We start from the raw sequence: 20210 nt of genomic DNA, 5'->3' as shown, positions 1-20210 counted from the left end.
GGGTTAAAATTAAGCATACCAGTGATTAAACACCTCATGTACTCTTTATTAAGCAGCACCTTAATAAAAGAAAGTGCTGATATTGAAAGAACAGAACTACAAAACAAAGTGGTCATGTCTCCATGTTACACTCTCACATAGCATTAAAACACATTTTCAAACACATTTATTTAAAGTTGAAAAATATACACAGGAATGTGTAACAAGATTTGGTAGAACAACGTAACAGTGCTTCTGAGTGAACTTGCATAACTTTGATGATTTCATTGCAATGAACCTACTCCTCACCTTCCTCATCTCCCTCCCCATCAACAGAGTCAACTCCAACCTCTTCATAATCCTTCTCTAGAGCTGCCATGTCCTCTCTAGCCTCAGAAAACTCACCCTCCTCCATTCCCTCACCCACATACCAGTGAACAAATGCACGCTTGGCGTACATCAAGTCAAACTTGTGGTCAAGTCGTGCCCAGGCCTCAGCGATGGCGGTGGTGTTGCTCAGCATACACACAGCCCTCTGGACCTTGGCCAGGTCTCCACCAGGAACCACAGTGGGTGGCTGGTAGTTGATGCCGACCTTGAAACCGGTGGGGCACCAGTCCACGAACTGGATGGTGCGCTTGGTTTTGATGGAAGCAATGGCAGCGTTGACATCTTTGGGCACCACATCGCCACGGTACAAAAGGCAGCAGGCCATGTACTTGCCGTGGCGAGGGTCACATTTCACCATCTGATTGGCTGGCTCGAAGCAAGCGTTTGTGATTTCTGATACAGTTAACTGCTCGTGATAAGCTTTCTCTGCAGAGATGACGGGGGCGTAGGTGGCCAGGGGGAAATGGATACGAGGGTAGGGCACCAAGTTGGTCTGGAACTCTGTCAGATCAACATTGAGGGCGCCATCGAAGCGGAGCGAAGTAGTGATGAAGGACACAATCTGGCTGATCAACCTGTTCAGGTTGGTGTAGGAAGGACGCTCGATATCGAGGTTCCTACGGCAGATGTCATAGATTGCCTCGTTATCTACCATGAAGGCACAGTCAGAGTGCTCTAGGGTGGTGTGGGTGGTCAGGATGGAGTTGTATGGCTCAACCACAGCAGTGGACACTTGGGGAGCTGGGTAGATGGAAAACTCCACCTCCTGTGCAAATCTCCCATCCAGACGTTTATGCCTAAAGGGTTGTATGGTCTAAAGAGATTGTTGATTGAGCATTAAACACCAAGTGTTGTTCTTCTTTCAGCCCAAAGATCAAAGAATTGGGGTATTTAACAGGATCCAACCATCGCCCTGATCAGACATATTCTAACAGGATTGCACACAGGATGCTGCAGAAGCAAAATCAGTTTCCAAAACGTCAATCTGGATATCAGCCTGTTTTCTTTTCCTCATTACATCATGAGCTTTAGAGTATCTGCTGAGCTACTGGGCACAACTTAATATAAGCTGTTTATATTTATTTCTGATCTACAACAAGCAGCACAACTGTTAGAACTGTCACAGCTGGCATTAACTTAGATGGAAACCTACTTCCACGACAGAGTTTACCTCCTATGGTGTCAATATAAGCTCAGACGCATGTTGAATAATAAATATCCACTTTCCCTGCTGCCACCTGCATGAACATTACAGCCAACAGGTGGATTTTCCCGTTTCACAGCTAGCCAAACAACAAGGAAACACTGACTGTTTAGGAGACACAGAGTGAAAGTGGACAGTACATCTTTGGTTTCTTAACATGAAACTCTTTGCTGTAGCCAGGGGGAGCACCAAAGTGACCCCCCTTAGACTTGTTAGTTTTAATCTTGTTTTCCACTGAGGTTCACTGGTTTTCTAATATAATGTAAGTCTATGAGCTGCAGCCAACCCACCAACCTGATGACGTCACGTTCTGTTGTAAAAACGTCAAGGACTTCTCTCTTAAATCTAACTTCACAGACAATGTTACATCTATGCAAGTTTGTGAGAGCAGGGCTTCATGGTGCAAATTAATCTTTATACATGTGGTGTTTAATGTCCACTTTTTTTTTAAAGTGGACATTCAAATTTTTTTAATGACTTTATTTTAGGGCAAATTCAAAAAACGTTTGGCAGTTTATTTAAATAATATTAAAATGCCCCATAAGTAGGATGGCAAAGGGTCCAATTTGTCCCAGTGGATGGAAATGCAAGGTGTGAAACTGCAGCGTGGATCATTGTTTTCTATTTTTACATAACTGGGAATGCCCAGCAGGCAGACCCAGGACACGCTGGAGAGATTATATCTCTCGGCTGGCCTGGGAACGCTTTGGTGTTCCCCCGGATAAGCTGGAGGAGGTGGCTGGGGAGAGGGAGGTCTGGGCCTTTCTGCTTAGGCTGCTGCCCCCGCGACCCGGCCTCGGATAAAGCGGATGAAGATGGATGGATGGATGGTGTTGATATTGAAAGAGTCAGTGAAAATAAATTTCTGGGGGTAATAATAGATGAAAAACTGGAGTGCTCACGTGAGATATATTCATTCCAAAGTATCACGAAGCATTGCAATACTAAACAAGGCAAAGCAGGTATCACACGGGACATCACTTCATATTCTCTACTGTTCACTGGTTTCACCATACTTAAGCTTTTGTGCAGAGGTCTGGGGCAACAACTATTAAACCACATTACTTTCACTTTTTACTCTTCAACAAAAAAGCAGTTCGAATCATCCACAATGCAGGTTATAGGGAACATACAAACTCACTATTTTTGCAGTCTGAAATATTGAAATTTGCTGATCTAGTGAAATTCCAAACAGCACAAATTATATTCAAAGCAAAAAATAAGGAACTGCCAGATTATATTCAGAGTATGTTTTTTTTAAAGGAGTAAGTTATAATTTAAGGGTTTTTGTAACTCAAAACAGGGAAGGTACGTGCAACAGGAAAAAGCTTTTGTGTTTCTGTGCATGGAGTGAAGCTGTGGAACAGTTTGAATATGAAATTGAAGCAATATCCAAACATAAAACAGTTCAACAAGAGTTATAAAGATATGATCTTCTTGAGCTATAAAGAAGAGGGAAAATGTTGAAATTAAGTGAATGTCGCTATTTAGAAAATTTCATGGTGTAATATTATATTATATATTACATCAGAAATCTGTTCACTATTTTTATTACAGATTATATGGTAAATGGCCTGTATTTATATAGCGCTTTACTAGTCCCTAAGTACCCCAAAGCGCTTTACATATCCAGTCATCCACCCATTCACACACTGGTGATGGCAGCTACATTGTAGCCACAGCCGCCCTGGGGTGCACTGACAGAGGCGAGGCTGCCGGACACTGGCGCCACCGGGCCCTCTGACCACCACCAGTAGGCAACGGGTGAAGTGTCTCGCCCAAGGACACAACGACCGAGACTGTCCAAGTCGGGGCTCGAACCGGCAACCTTCTGATTACAAGGCGAACTCCCAACTCTTGAGCCACGATCGTCCTTCCTTATCAGTAAGGAAGCTGACTAAATATTGACGGATAACTTATGGCAAAGGGGTGCGATTAAATAAGTGTGTACTTCTTCCCTCTCCCTTTCGACATGTAACTGAATCAGAACAGAAGCAATATTGAAATGTATTAACTTTATTTTGTAAAAAATAAATACTGCCAGATTTTCAACTTCGGTCTACAAGAAAATAAGAAGATCATGGGATTAGCCTCGATTGCACTTTGGACCTATTGACGGGATGCGCTCCGTCCCTTGATGCATGTACACTTTCAATTTCTGGTTGGGCTGCTTGGGTGCAAAGTAAGTTTCATCATCAGATGATGAGCGTTATGTAAACATCTGCATGGAAACTGGATGCCTGGACTTCTCTGCTTACTTAGACCAAACCAAACCCTGAATTATGTTGGAAAATATGTGATGTTTTATGAAGGATCACATAGGAAACAACATTTTTTTAGTTGTTTTTGAAATTAAAAAACTATTCAAAAAGTTTTAAATAGTTTAGAAAGGACTTTTACATTTTTAGAAATATTCATGGCTATGTGGTAAAGCTGACATTATCTCACTTGTAACTGTTCAGATTGGACACTGTGACTGGCCGGTTCTGTGCTCCAGACCACATGTTTGATACCCCTGGACCCATGCAACGAAGTATAAAAAAAACCGTGTCCACACTTTGACCTGTGAAGAGTGAAAGCAGATATACGGCGTGATATCGAGCCAAATGCTTCAAAGTGTTCCTTGATGATGTGATAAAGAAGTGACGTTCCTCCTCCTCCAACCACAAACAGGAAGCTCATGAAGCGAGCAGAGTCAGTGCTTGTACGACACTCACCAGGAGACCTCTGAGCAGGATGGCTGCAGTCGCACAGCTCTGCTTCTCCCTGCTGTTCACTCTCATCAGCAACATTCATGCAGAAGAATTTATCGCCATAATTGAAGAAGGAGGCTCTTTACAGTTCAAGCTCCCAGATCAAAACAGCTCCTGCATCACCTCCAGACGTGTTGGTGAAGATACTCTGGTCCTGTGGATCATCTCTGACCCCTGGAACAGAACCTTCACAGTACATGAAGACCTGACAGGACGACTCTCATTTCCTGAGACACTTCATGGTTCTCCTTCATTTACTCTCAACAACCTGACCCACTCAGACTCTGGACTGTACCAAGATGTGTGCTGGACTCAGGGCAGCGTGACATATGAGAGAAACATCAGCCTGACTGTGTGTAAGACAGTAAAGGGGGAAGAATCTATCATAGCTTCTGATGCTACTGTAGACGTACAATGTAAAGGAGCAGGTGAGAATCTGACGGTGCGTTGGATCAGACATTACGGGGAGTGGCAACAACAAGCCGGGCTGAGTAGTTTCGAAGACAGAATTTTGAAGGTGAATAAAGTCCAAGAAAGTTTCCTGCAGGTGACAAACACATCACTTCTTCATGTCAACACACAACCAACGTCTTACATCTGCCTGGTGATGAACCAACAGCAGTGTGTGAGCACTTACTCTGTACGTTTGACCAAACATACAAAGCTACGTTATGCTTCAGAGGGAGACACAGCTGTGCTGGAGTGTCCCTTCATGGACCCCATTCATGACCAGCCCCCGGTTTGGATGAAGGAAGCAGCTTTCTACAGTTTTAATCAAGAAATTGGTCGAAACTTCTCGCTGGTACTTCCATCACTAATGTTAAATGATTCAGATATCTACAGCTGTGTAGGTGAAAAAGTAATACATTCGTACTGGCTTTTGGTGTGCCCTAAATTTGGTCCACCTGCAGTAAAGGTTTTCTCAGAGGGAGATGAAGTCACTATGAGATGCTCTGATGATTGGGAAAATAGTACTTCGGGCTTTATGTTCATTAAGTTGATCCAAACAGAAGGCAAAATTGTGTACGATATTGAGTTCTGCAGTGACAAAAGAATCACTTGTTCCCATGACAGCCTGATAATCTCTAATGTCTCACTGGAAGATGCAGGAGAGTATATGTGTGCAGGTTCAATGTCACAGTATGAGTGTGTGTCAAGAGAAAAATTTGTTCTGATCTACAGAGAGCCTTTTGGGGTTTACTCGACCTTCTACAGAGTCAGGTGGATACTGCTCAGCGGTCTGCAGGTGATGCTTTGTGTTGTTGTGGTCTGTGTGATACAGAAAACCAGGAGAGGAGAGCAGCTTTCAGCTCAGACACACACTTAATATGCTGATGATGATGATAATAATAATACATAGAAGTGATTAAATCAAAACAAAAACAAAGAAAAATATTATTGTAGATATGAATCTGTGACCTGACTGGACGGTTCAGTCTCTTATGTGATTATATATTTTAAACATTTTGCCTTTTTCTATCTTTTTACTTAATTCTTCTATATTTCTGCTCATATTTTATTTCAGTTATAGTGATTTTGTGCTTTTTTGTTTTATGTGATTTGATGTTTATCCATATCTCATTCATGTATCTCTCAGAGTATCATTTTGAACATTCTTCTGTTTCTATCAGTGATCAGTTCGATCTATAAGAAATGTTAGAAACCAGTTGTAAATGTATTCGTTCTTCACTCTGATGTGAATCATTATCATCTCTCTTGGAAAATGTATTTTGTTATTGTGTTTAAGAGCAGATTCATTACAGCACCATGTTTATCTGCACTATATTGTTTTCATTGTTGTGAATAAACATGATTGTCTGATACAGCAAACACTTCATAATATGGACTTTACTGCTTTGATTGTGTTTTTATATTCTCCATTTTTATTAGGAATCATTTCTGAAATAAAAATATCTAAATATAATTTAACAGGCTGAATGTTGATGCTCTTCTGTCAATGACTCCATGATGATTTTAAATTTTAATAAACACACAATCCTCATATTTCAGTGCAGGATGTAGAGCAGAGTATATCAGTCAACTGGATCAGAGCTCATCAGCATTTTGACCTTAATATGCAGCCAACACACTTTAACACGTGTCTGATGTTGAGTGAAACACATCAGGGAAAAATGGAAGACGAGAGAAGCTGCACATGGTTATCATCATTTATTTATTTATTTATTTGCCTGTCCCATTTGGATCTTTAGCCATCAGAATTGTTGTTTGAAGGCCAAGAAAGATGCCATGTTGGTCCATTTGATTGACCTTTATTATAATTGTGTATTTATTTTATTTTATTATCAGTTGTTACAGACGGGACAGACATGACTGGGGGAAAGGACAGGGAGAAGGAAAGAATGAAAGAAAGAGGGAGAGAAAGAAAAAACAGAGGGGAGAAGAGATGATGAGAAAGGGGGGAAGGAACAAAAAGAAAAACAAACAAAACACCTGGATCACCTGTATGGAGAAAAAAAACAGAAGAGAAATCAAACAAGGAGCAACATAATAAATACATGTTATCATCATTTATTATTATTTTTTAGTATTCGGTTTTTGGTGGTAGAGTTAAAAAAAAATTTTTTAAATATTTTATTTTAATTAATTAAAATTTTAAAAGTCACAATTTTAACAGCATGATGACAACAAAAACAATAACTGCTATTACGACTATTAGAAGTAATATTATTACTATTATTGCGTAGCACGTAGTATTCAATAATGTAATTTTATTTACTGAACATTAAAACTAAAATTTACTATTTTACAAATAAATATTAATATGATGAAAAACGTTACGTGACAATGTGTGGTCCCGCTGCTCTGCACAGCCTTCAAACAGATTCCTTTTATTCACAGCAGCGGTCCCCAACCCCCGGGCCACGGACCGGCACCGGTCGTTTGGTACCAGGCCGCGAGAGTTGAGGTTTGGGTGTGAAACTGATGCTCTTCAGGGGTTTTAGCGTTATTTTTTAAAATCTTTTTAATCATTAACTCTGTTTCCCTGGGTCTTTTCCCATGTGTTTTGAATAACTCTTCTTGTTTTGGCAGCGGTACTGGTTTTATTTTGTTGTATTTATCCTCGACACCTTAAAGGTCGGTCCTTGAGAATATTGTCGGTCATAAACCGGTCCGTGGCACAAAAAAGGTTGGGGACGCTGGTTTACAGGACTGACGGGACTCCAGGAAACACAAACAACGTCAGTGTTTAAGTGGAGACTCATCAACAGACCCGGGCTATCTTTCCATCATCTGGATTCAAGTTGGATTGGACTAATATGATGAAAGCAAGCCCAAGCCTGAAATCGACTCCTGATCTTTGATCCGTCCTCACCTGGTCGTGAACGTGATGGTCAGCCAGGTATCCAGTTTACCTTTGAGTGTCAGATTTAGGCAGATTTGATTGCTTCCGTTTCATAATGACAGATTTAAGTGAACTCCTCTGTCTCCATTCCCAGACTGCTACTTTTGAATAACCTTTCCTTTAACTTGCTCCGAGTGCTCTTTTGTCTGCATGGTGTAACTGCAGCCTGGCATGCTGAATAACCAGTGAGTGGACCTTCCAGAAATATGTGATTTTGGCTGTTGAAGCAGGTCAGTCACCTTTGAAGGGCTGAATATTTATGGAGTCATCAGTTGACGTTCGTTTGTGGAAGTCTGTTTTCACTCTGATAATAAAGAGGATTTATTTATTTCATTGAGCAATAATAAAAAGACTGTTATTATATTTTTAACATTATATGATTATATTCACAGTGATGCTTTGAGGAAGACTGCACTGTTTGTCCAAGAATAATCAAGCTGCCATGAAATACATTCACTAATTTACTATTTGGAACTAACACACTATTAGTACATCTCAGAGACACCTTCTTTCTCACATGAAGAGTAAGATTACATCTCTTACTGTGTCCGACCAAACAACTGCTGTGGAAAGTCAGTTATTAGCAGTTTTTTAACTACACCCGTAAATGAACGTTTGACTGAATGCTGATAAGTGAATACTGAGAAGCTAGGAGGAAATGTTTTCAAATTTTCCTGCAGAGAATCTGATTAAAATGTTTTTTGTGAGCAAGAATCAGTTTGATCAGTGACCTTTTTTCAGCCAGAAACCTTTAAGGTCACACATCCGCTGTAATATTATAATTTGCTGTTCTTTTTTTAATACACCTTTGTAGAGAAGAAAAACATCTGGATGTCCTGATGCAAGATGCTTTTCTTTCCAAGTTCTTTACAGTGGCTTGCAAAAGTGTTCGGCCCCCTTAAACTCTTCCACATTTTGTCACATTACAGCCGCAAACATGAATCAATTTTATTGGAATTCCACGTGAAAGACCAACACAAAGTGGTAAACATGTGAGAAGTGGAACAAAAATCATACGATTCCAAACATTTTTTACAAATAAATAACTGTAAAGTGCGGTGTAAGTAATATTAGATTAGTATATTATTAGATAATTAATAATTAATATTACTAATAATTATTATTAGTAATATTAGAGTAAGTAATATTATAGAGTAATAACCCGCAGTTCAAAAAAGCTCCCCTCCGACAGCCAAACTCATCTGTTCTCTGATTGGATTGTTACATTTGTGATTGACATGACATTAACCAATCAGATGAAAGGAAGAAAAATAGGGTCAAAATTCGTACTTGTAACTTGCAGAGATTCACACGGGTTTTTTTTTTGGCTAAGTCCACATACAAATCTTTTTTACACACACACACAAATTCTTTTTACACATACAAAAGTACAAGTACAAAATATTTCTAACCACATTTTGAGCCCACAAAGCTGTACGTGAGCTCCACTGCAGTGGCTCGTGCACCGCTGCGTTCACGGCGTTTGCTGTAAATTATACAGCAGTGACATATGTATGTAAAATGTTTAATGAAGTTAGTGAAACAGTGTTTGTAAGGACTATAAGGTCCATAATTACTGAGGCAGTTGGGCTGTTTTGCAATCTTGGCTCAGTACACACACACACACACACACACACACACACACACCATTTTTATCTGTATCTAACATTTCCGAGCAGCATGTCTTCATTATCTGTGTGTCTGCACTCTGCAAACACTCTGATTTCTGTGGTTTCAGATCCATTTCTCTCTCAAGGGAAATAAAGGGATTACACGGCCGTCTTTTCCTGTTTCATATGTTAGGCTATGGCTGTTTCCCAATTCAGGGTCTGCAGCCTTAAAGGCCGCATTTTAAGGCCGATTACGTCACAGCGACGCGACGAAGGCTGTCCCACTTCGAAGGCTGCTCGAAATCCGGCCCTCAAATGCGTCCTTCATTTTCCTGAATTTTAAGGATGTGGCGGTGTAGACTTCGTGGCCCAACATATCCCAGAATGCATAGCGCGGCAGTGGGTGTGGATAATTTTGGCGGAAAAAAACGGGGGATGAGGGGCGCCCGAAGAGTAAACTTTAAGGCTTTGTGAACTAGGGGGGTTAAGAAAGATATAGATTCACTAAAAATGTCGCTTTTAGTTATTATAATGTTAAATTATTATATTTTTAATTAGTGTGAATGCTTGAAAAGCATTCACAGTATTGTTGTTGTAATCTTTATTATTATTATTATTGTGTGGATGCCCTCAATGGGCATCCACACTATTGAGTTCCTGTTTCTCTTTATTCTTTATTATTCCGGGTGTTTCCGTACACTTTTCGCCGCAGAACTACTTCCACAATTTTTGTGCTATTTTCACCGTTCAAACTCTAAACTGTTCTGCTCTTTCTGCTAATGCCGGCTATGACTTTTGGTGTTTATTACTATTATACTTTTTAAAATATTACACTTTTTTCCTTTAATTTGTCCCATTGAAATGAATGGGAAACTTCCACAATTTTGCTAAAACTTTCTTGTCTTTGAAACTTAACTACTGCCTCATACTTTCACCTAGAAACTCCATTCAAACTTTAAAACGTTCTCAAATTATTGGGCTATTCCTGTGTGATTCAGCTTTTTCAGATCTTCTACCGTTTTCATCTTATCTCTCTTTAAGTCTTCAGTTGCAAAATTGTGATTTTTCAGAAAATACATGCGTTGCTATGGTTGCTATGCAATTAACTCAGAGGGGACAGTGAAACTGTTTGAATTTTCTCTTCATGTCCGAACAACTTCTTGCTACTCGCTCAATTTCCACTCAAGCCCCACAAATTATACATCAAAACGTAGGTATTTTTGCTGGCTTTCAGAAAATGTCCCTATCATTGTTGTGGGACACATAGATATTTTGCAAATCTCCTCAGAGTAACACAAAGTCAGAAAACTCTCCATATAAAGTCAATGGAGAGTTTGTTCAAAATCACCGCTGGATTCCTGTAATGAGAGGCATTTTCAAATTGTCATATCTCCTTAACGAAGCAAAGTTAAGACATAAGGCTTGTCCCAATATATCGTCAGACACTTCTGATGCTCACAATTCAAGAATTATTTTCTCACCTATTACCGTTAGGAGATGAGTTAGACTTGTTTGAGGGTAGGAAATTTGTCCCTCGCTCAGATTTCATGAGATTTCAAATTCTGGAAATGAGCCACTTTTTTCTCTCATGATATCTTTTTGATGGATTTCCACAGAGCCCTGAAAATTTCCATGACTGTTCACCAAAGCCTGCTGTTTCTTACGGTGAAAGAATGATTTTGATGCTCCATATAGATTTAGAGTTACCAAAGGTTGTTTGAGAGCAAGTCAAGGCAGTTTTTGCTTCGCCTCTACACAGTTACAGTGTATTACAAGTCATATATCTTTAATAATTTATAGTTTATCTCTGAATTATGAAGACCTGAAGATTCCCCCATCTCTTCTGAATAAAACGATGTCTGAATGACCGTTCTAGCCTCTACGGTTAGGAAATTATGGCCATTTGTTCGAGGGGAATCCTGAATGTCAGAAATACACTGAAGAAAACTCACACCTCTCTCTGTGTCTGTGTCTGTGTCTGTGTGTGTAAGGGCTGACTACAGCAGGTGCAGCTAATTTAACTGACCTACATATACCAAGCCCAGACTCTCCACAGCTCCTGTTCCCTTTACTGTCTGTGTATGTGTGTCTGTGTATCAGTATTTCTCCTATGTTTAAGTATTACTCCTCAATCATAGTATTTCTGCTAAAACAAAGTACTTCTGCTACATCTTAGTACTTCAGCTAAATCATAGTATTTTTGCTAACTCATAGTATTTTTGCAAAATCATGGTATTTGTGCAAAATCATGGTTTTGAGGCCAAATCATAATATTTCTGTTATTTTATAATATATGTGGTGAATATATTATGTGCCAAATCATAGTATTTATCCCAAATTATAGTATTTATGCCAAATTATAGTATTTCTACTAAAAAGCAGAAATAGTCCTTTTTAGCAGGAATTTCTGCCAAAAGATAGTATTTATGTTAAAACATAGTATTTCTGCTAAATCAGAGTATTCCTGCCAAATCATAGTATTTGTACTGAAACATAGTACTTCTGCCCAATCATAGTATTTGTACTGAATGATAGTACTTGTGCCAAATCATAGTATTTGTTCCAAAGCATTGTATTTGTATGGAGTCATAGTATTTCTTCTAAATCATAGTATTTCAATCAAATCTCAGTAGTTGTTGTTAAAACGAAGTATTATTGCCAAATCATAGTATTTGAACCCAATCATAGTATTTCTGCTAAATCATAGCATTTGTGCCAAATCATGGTATTTGTGCAAAAACATAGTATGTCTGAAAAACCATAGTATATCTCTTATGTTATAGTATTACTACTAAGGCATAGTACTTGTGCCAAATCGTAGTATTTGTTGCACATCATAGTATTGGAACCAAAACATAGTATTTGTCCCAAAGCATCGTATTTGTATGGAGTAATGGTATTCCTTCTAAATCATAGTATTTCAATCAAATCTCAGTAGTTGTGTTAAAATGCAGTATTATTGCCAAATCATAGTATTTGTACCCAATCATAGTATTTTTGCCATGTCATCGTATTTGTGCCGAATCATGGTATTTTTGCCAAATCGTGGTATTTGTGCCCAATTAATAATTCTGTTATGTTATAGTATTACTACTAAGTCGTAGAATATAGTGTATCTGCGGAATATAGTATGTGTGCCAAATCATAGTATTTATACCAAATCACAGTATTTGTGCTAAAACATAGTATTTCTGCCATATTGTGGTATTTGTGCAAGAACATTGAACTGTTATGTTATAGTATTACTACTAAGTCATAGTATTTCTGCGTTGTTATAGTATTTGTGCTAAAACGTAGTATCTCTGCCAAGTCATAGAATTAATGCAATTTCATAGTTTTTTTTAGGAAATCTGTTATGTTATAGTATTACTACTAAGTCATGGTATTTCTGCCAAATCATAGTATTTGTGCCAAAGCATCGTATTTGTATGGAGTCATAGTATTTCTTCTAAATCATAGTATTTCAATCAAATCTCAGTAGTTGTTGTTAAAACGCAGTATTATTGCCAAATCATAGTATTTGAACCCAATCATAGTATTTCTGCTAAATCACAGCATTTGTGCCAAATCATGGTATTTGTGCAAAAACATAGTATGTCTGCAAAACCATAGTATATCTCTTATGTTATAGTATTACTACTAAGGCATAGTATTTATGCCAAATCATAGTATTTATGCCAAATTACAGTATTTCTGCTAAAACGCAGAAATACTACCTTTTAGCAGGAATTTCTACCAAAAGATAGTACTTCTGCTAAATCAGAGTATTTCTGCCAAATCATAGTATTTGTACTAAATCATAGTACTTGTGCCAAATCATAGTATTTGTTGCACATCATAGTATTGGAACCAAAACATAGTATTTGTCCCAAAGCATCGTATTTGTATGGAGTAATAGTATTTCTTCTAAATCATAGTATTTCAATCAAATCTCAGTAGTTGTGTTAAAACACAGTATTATTGCCAAATCACAGTATTTCTGCCAAATCATAGTATTCCTTCAAAATCATAGTACTACTGCAATTTCATAGTATTTGAGCAAAATCATAGTATATGTGCAAAAACATTGCATTTCTGCAAAATCACCGTATGTCTGTTATTTTATAGTATTACTACTAAGTCACAGTATTTCTGCCAATTCATAGTATTTGTACTAAATCATAGTACTTGTATGGAGTAATAATATTTCTTCTAAATCATAGTTTTTTCAATCAAATCTCAGTAGTTGTGTTAAAATGCAGTATTATTGCCAAATCATAGTATTTGTACCCATTCATAGTATTTCTGCTAAATCATAGCATTTGTGCCAAATCATGGTATTTGTGCAAAAACATAATATGTCTGCAAAACCATAGTATATCTCTTATGTTATAGTATTACTACTAAGGCATAGTATTTCTGCCAAATCATAGTATTTGTACTAAATCATAGTACTTGTGCCAAATCATTTCAGCACAATTGTCAATCTCTCCACCTCTTCTTTGTGATAATGACATTGGCTCAGTGAGCTAAATAGCTGCCCTTAGACCAGAAGGGCCAGGTTCGAATCCTGCTCAGGGCAACATTTTTTTTCAGCTTTTTTCTGCAGACTTCTTCAGCGTTAAGGCATCCACACAGCATTTTCGCAGGAAATGCAAATTTTTCTAGTTATATTTTATTCTGTATTCCGTACGTTTTTTGTAATCCTACTCCTTCAAAACCGTTCAACTTAGAAAAACCATTCCAACACCGTTAGATTCCTATTCTTTTGGACAACACTGCTTCCATTTTTCATATTTTTAACATTTATATTTTTAATTTTATTCAACTTTATTCAACAAAAATTTATAATGTATTTCAATGGGGAGACCCTTCAAATCCTCATTCAACTTACTCATTTTTAAACTCTTACTACTTCCACATACATTGACATAGAGCCACCATTCAAACTTTAAAACGAAGACAAGACATTCAACTATTCAACTTGCATTTATCTTTTCAATATCTATTATACTTTTTCTTCAGTTCCAGTTTAAGTTTCATGATGTTTTTTCACCCGTTTCAGAGTTTATAATGGGTGTGTATGGGACGGAATGTTGGGGCTAGAGTGAGGCAGCTCAACTGCTAGAGTGAGAGGAGCAAAAAAAATAATCTTAAAATCTTTTTTAAAACTGCTGCTGTGTCCGCAGCGTTTGCTCTACAGGTATGATTTTACCCTCAAAACGTAGCCATGGCTGTCCTCTTTCATCCAATGTGTTTACTATTGTACTAGGTGTTATGGTTCTTTCATAAATGTCACCAATGCACAGCCTCCTCCCTCCAACTCTTCCATAGACTCTAATGTTAAAATGGCTCAGAAGGTTCGTTTGAAAATCAGAAGAGCATGGTGTCTTTCCACTGTCACCACGTCCATATAATAAACTCCACAGACATGAAAACTGAGAATTTGGTAGACTAGACATTGCTGTCGCTCACAGTGAAAGAATTTTGTCAATACGACTTTTACTTTTCATTTGGGAACGATTTGTTTCGGCCTGACTTTTCTGTTCATTTTAAGCAGCAAAAGTGAGGTGCATGTCTGTGTCCGTGTGTATGGAGCCATTGGGTGCGGTCACTATAGCAACCAGGCTCACACCTGCCTGCTTAACGAGCTCTCTCTGCCACTCTGCCAAAATTCATCTTAAACACTTCTCTTTCAACTGATGATGTGATGGCTTTAACACTGTGGAGTGTTAAAGCCATCATTTTACCCTCAAAACGTCGCCATCGTTGTTCTTTTTCCAACATCTTGTCTTTCAAAGCTCAGAGATGTAAACTTTTTAAACTGTGTGGGTCCAAGTGGAGGGATCACATTTGAGTCATTCAGTGATTCAAAGAATATGACCTTTTAATATTCTTTCAGATGTTTTCTGACTCTAAATGTTCTTTTCTCATTTCTTAGGTTTTTCTAATTTACAATTAAAACATTTTCAGCTTTTTTCCAACTTCTTCTTCTGTGTAACCTTCAGCTTTTAGCAGTTCAGCACTTTTGTTTTCAGGTTAAATTCGGGGTTTTTTTTTTATCTCATTCAATATTTTTAACTCAAAATTCAGTAATTATTTCATTTCAATGCATACATTCAGATTCAAGCATTCACACTGCAGTTTCTTCAGAAAATGCACTTTCTAGTTTATTTACGTTATTTTACTTTATTCAGAATTAACCTAGCGGTTAACTTTCTTTTCTAGATTTTGGGGGGTTAAAATTAAGCACACCAGTGATTAAACAGCTCATGTACTCTTTATTAAGCAGCACCTTAATAACAACAAAGTGGTCATGTCTCCATGTTACACTCTCACATAGCATTAAAACATCACATTTTCAAACACATTTATTTAAAGTTGAAAAATATACACAGGAATGTGTAACAAGATTTGGTAGAACAACGTAACAGTGCTTCTGAGCGAACTTGCATAACTTTGATGATTTTATTGCAATGAACCTACTCCTCACCTTCCTCATCTCCCTCCCCATCAACAGAGTCAACTCCAACCTCTTCATAATCCTTCTCTAGAGCTGCCATGTCCTCTCTAGCCTCAGAAAACTCACCCTCCTCCATTCCCTCACCCACATACCAGTGAACAAATGCACGCTTGGCGTACATCAAGTCAAACTTGTGGTCAAGTCGTGCCCAGGCCTCAGCAATGGCGGTGGTGTTGCTCAGCATACACACAGCCCTCTGGACCTTGGCCAGGTCTCCACCAGGAACCACAGTGGGTGGCTGGTAGTTGATGCCGACCTTGAAACCGGTGGGGCACCAGTCCACGAACTGGATGGTGCGCTTGGTTTTGATGGTAGCAATGGCAGCGTTGACATCTTTGGGCACCACTTCGCCACGGTACAAAAGGCAGCAGGCCGGTACTTGCCGTGGCGAGGGTCACATTTCACCATCTGATTGGCTGGCTCGAAGCAAGCGTTTGTGATTTCTGATACAGTTAACTGCTCGTGATAAGCTTTCTCTGCAGAGATGACGGGGGCATAGGTGGCCAGGGGGAAATGGATACGAGGGTAGGGCACCAAGTTGGTCTGGAACTCTGTCAGATCAACATTGAGGGCGCCATCGAAGCGGAGCGAAGTAGTGATGAAGGACACAATCTGGCTGATCAACCTGTTCAGGTTGGTGTAGGAAGGACGCTCGATATCGAGGTTCCTACGGCAGATGTCATAGATTGCCTCGTTATCTACCATGAAGGCACAGTCAGAGTGCTCTAGGGTGGTGTGGGTGGTCAGGATGGAGTTGTATGGCTCAACCACAGCAGTGGACACTTGGGGAGCTGGGTAGATGGAAAACTCCACCTCCTGTGCAAATCTCCCATCCAGACGTTTATGCCTAAAGGGTTGTATGGTCTAAAGAGATTGTTGATTGAGCATTAAACACCAAGTGTCGTTCTTCTTTCAGCCCAAAGATCAAAGAATTGGGGTATTTAACAGGATCCAACCATCGCCCTGATCAGACATATTCTAACAGGATTGCACACAGGATGCTGCAGAAGCAAAATCAGTTTCCAAAACGTCAATCTGGATATCAGCCTGTTTTCTTTTCCTCATTACATCATGAGCTTTAGAGTATCTGCTGAGCTACTGGGCACAACTTAATATAAGCTGTTTATATTTATTTCTGATCTACAACAAGCAGCACAACTGTTAGAACTGTCACAGCTGACATTAACTTAGATGGAAACCTACTTCCACGACAGAGTTTACCTCCTATGGTGTCAATATAAGCTCAGACGCATGTTGAGTAACAAATATCCACTTTCCCTGCTGCCACCTGCATGAACATTACAGCCAACAGGTGGATTTTCCCGTTTCACAGCTAGCCAAACAACAAGGAAACACTGACTGTTTAGGAGACACAGAGTGAAAGTGGACAGTACATCTTTGGTTTCTTAACATGAAACTCTTTGCTGTAACCAGGGGGAGCACCAAAGTGACCCCCCTTAGACTTGTTAGTTTTAATCTTGTTTTCCACTGAGGTTCACTGGTTTTCTAATATAATGTAAGTCTATGAGCTGCAGCCAACCCACCAACCTGATGACGTCACGTTCTGTTGTAAAAACTTCAAGGACTTCTCTCTTAAATCTAACTTCACAGACAATGTTACATCTATGCAAGTTTGTGACAGCAGGGCTTCATGGTGCAAATTAATCTTTATACACGTGGTGTTTAATGTCCACTTTAACTCCAAGTGGAAATTTTTTTAATGACTTTATTTTAGGGCAAATTCAAAACACGTTTGGCAGTTTATTTAAATAATATTAAAATCCCCCATAAGTAGGATGGCAAAGGGTCCAATTTGTCCCAGTGGATGGAAATGCAAGGTGTGAAACTGCAGCGTGGATCATTGTTTTCTATTTTTACATAACTGGGAATGCCCAGCAGGCAGACCCAGGACACGCTGGAGAGATTATATCTCTCGGCTGGCCTGGGAACGCTTTGGTGTTCCCCCGGATAAGCTGGAGGAGGTGGCTGGGGAGAGGGAGGTCTGGGCCTTTCTGCTTAGGCTGCTGCCCCCGCGACCCGGCCTCGGATAAAGCGGATGAAGATGGATGGATGGATGGTGTTGATATTGAAAGAGTCAGTGAAAATAAATTTCTGGGGGTAATAATAGATGAAAAACTGGAGTGCTCACGTAAGATATATTCATTCCAAAGTATCACGAAGCATTGCAGTACTAAACAAGGCAAAGCAGGTATCACACGGGACATCACTTCATATTCTCTACTGTTCACTGGTTTCACCATACTTAAGCTTTTGTGCAGAGGTCTGGGGCAACAACTATTAAACCACATTACTTTCACTTTTTACTCTTCAACAAAAAAGCAGTTCGAATCATCCACAATGCAGGTTATAGGAAACATACAAACTCACTATTTTTGCAGTCTGAAATATTGAAATTTGCTGATCTAGTGAAATTCCAAACAGCACAAATTATATTCAAAGCAAAAAATAAGGAACTGCCAGATTATATTCAGAGTATGTTTTTTTTAAAGGAGTAAGTTATAATTTAAGGGGTTTTTGTAACTCAAAACAGGGAAGGTACGTGCAACAGGAAAAAGCTTTTGTGTTTCAGTGCATGGAGTGAAGCTGTGGAACAGTTTGAATATGAAATTGAAGCAATATCCAAACATAAAACAGTTCAACAAGAGTTATAGAGATATGATCTTCTTGAGCTATAAAGAAGAGGGAAAATGTTGAAATTAAGTGAATTGTCGCTATTTAGAAAATTTCATGGTGTAATATTATATTATATATTACATCAGAAATCTGTTCACTATTTTTATTACAGATTATATGGTAAATGGCCTGTATTTATATAGCGCTTTACTAGTCCCTAAGTACCCCAAAGCGCTTTACATATCCAGTCATTCACACACTGGTGATGGCAGCTACATTGTAGCCACAGCCGCCCTGGGGCGCACTGACAGAGGCGAGGCTGCCGGACACTGGCGCCACCGGGCCCTCTGACCACCACCAGTAGGCAACGGGTGAAGTGTCTCGCCCAAGGACACAACGACTGAGACTGTCCAAGCCGGGGCTCGAACCGGCAACCTTCCGATTACAAGGCGAACTCCCAACTCTTGAGCCACGATCGTCCTTCCTTATCAGTAAGGAAGCTGACTAAATATTGACGGATAACTTAAATAAATAAGTGTGTACTTCTTCCCTCTCCCTTTCGACATGTAACTGAATCAGAACAGAAGCAATATTGAAATGTATTAACTTTATTTTGTATACAATTTTTTCTCTAATTTTCTTTGCTAAATGTACCTGTATATTGTTTACATGATTGAAATAAATTAACAAACAGACCCAAATACAGGAGAAGGACGGCTGAGAGTGGAAAAAAAATCACAAAAATAAATACTGCCAGATTTTCAACTTCGGTCTACAAGAAAATAAGAAGATCATGGGATTAGCCTCGATTGCACTTTGGACCTATTGACGGGATGCGCTCCGTCCCTTGATGCATGTACACTTTCAATTTCTGGTTGGGCTGCTTGGGTGCAAAGTAAGTTTCATCATCAGATGATGAGCTTCATGTAAACATCTGCATGGAAACTGGATGCCTGGACTTCTCTGCTTACTTAGACCAAACCAAACCCTGAATTATGTTGGAAAATATGTGATGTTTTATGAAGGATCACATAGAAAACAACATTTTTTAGTTGTTTTTGAAACTAAAAAACTATTCAAAAAGTTTTAAATAGTTTAGAAAGGATTTTCATAAATATTCATGGCTGTGTGGTAAAGCTGACATTATCTGACTTGTAATGGTTCAGATTGGACACTGTGACTGGCCGGTTCTGTGCTCCAGACCACATGTTTGATACCCCTGGACCCATGCAACGAAGTATAAAAAAACCCATGTCCACACTTTGGCTTGTGAAGAGTGAAAGCACGACACTCACCAGGAGACCTCTGAGCAGGATGGCTGCAGTCGCACAGCTCTGCTTCTCCCTGCTGTTCACTCTCATCAGCAACATTCATGCAGATGAATTTATCGCCATAAGAGAAGAAGGAGGCTCTTTACAGTTCAAGCTCCCAGATCGAAACAGCTCCTGCATCACCTCCAGACGTGTTGGTGAAGATACTCTGGTCCTGTGGAACATCTCTGACCCCTGGAACAGAAACTTCACAGTACATGAAGACCTGACAGGACGACGCTCATTTCCTGAGACATTTCATGGTTCTCCTTCATTTACTCTCAACAACCTGACCCACTCAGACTCTGGACTGTACCAAGATGTGTGCTGGACTCAGGGCAACATGACATATGAGAGAAACATCAGCCTGACTGTGTGTAAGACAGTAAGGGGGGAAGAATCTATCGCAAGTCTTGAAGACACTGTAGACGTACAATGTAAAGGAGCAGGTGAGAATCTGACGG

At 39.2% G+C, this 20210-nt stretch overlaps 1 pseudogene; it reads right to left on the bottom strand.

Annotated features, from left to right (window-relative positions):
• Positions 1–277: 277 nt before the first annotated feature.
• LOC146619394 (uncharacterized) lies at positions 278–19806 on the bottom strand (annotated as a pseudogene).
• Positions 19807–20210: the final 404 nt, after the last annotated feature.

This window comes from Diplotaxodon limnothrissa, linkage group LG14 (genome assembly GCF_057381915.1).
Source record: "Diplotaxodon limnothrissa isolate DT_005_m linkage group LG14, D_limnothrissa_male_GT1.1, whole genome shotgun sequence".
Taxonomy (NCBI): Eukaryota; Metazoa; Chordata; class Actinopteri; order Cichliformes; family Cichlidae; genus Diplotaxodon; species Diplotaxodon limnothrissa.
This window is presented reverse-complemented; position numbering and strand designations above follow the sequence as displayed.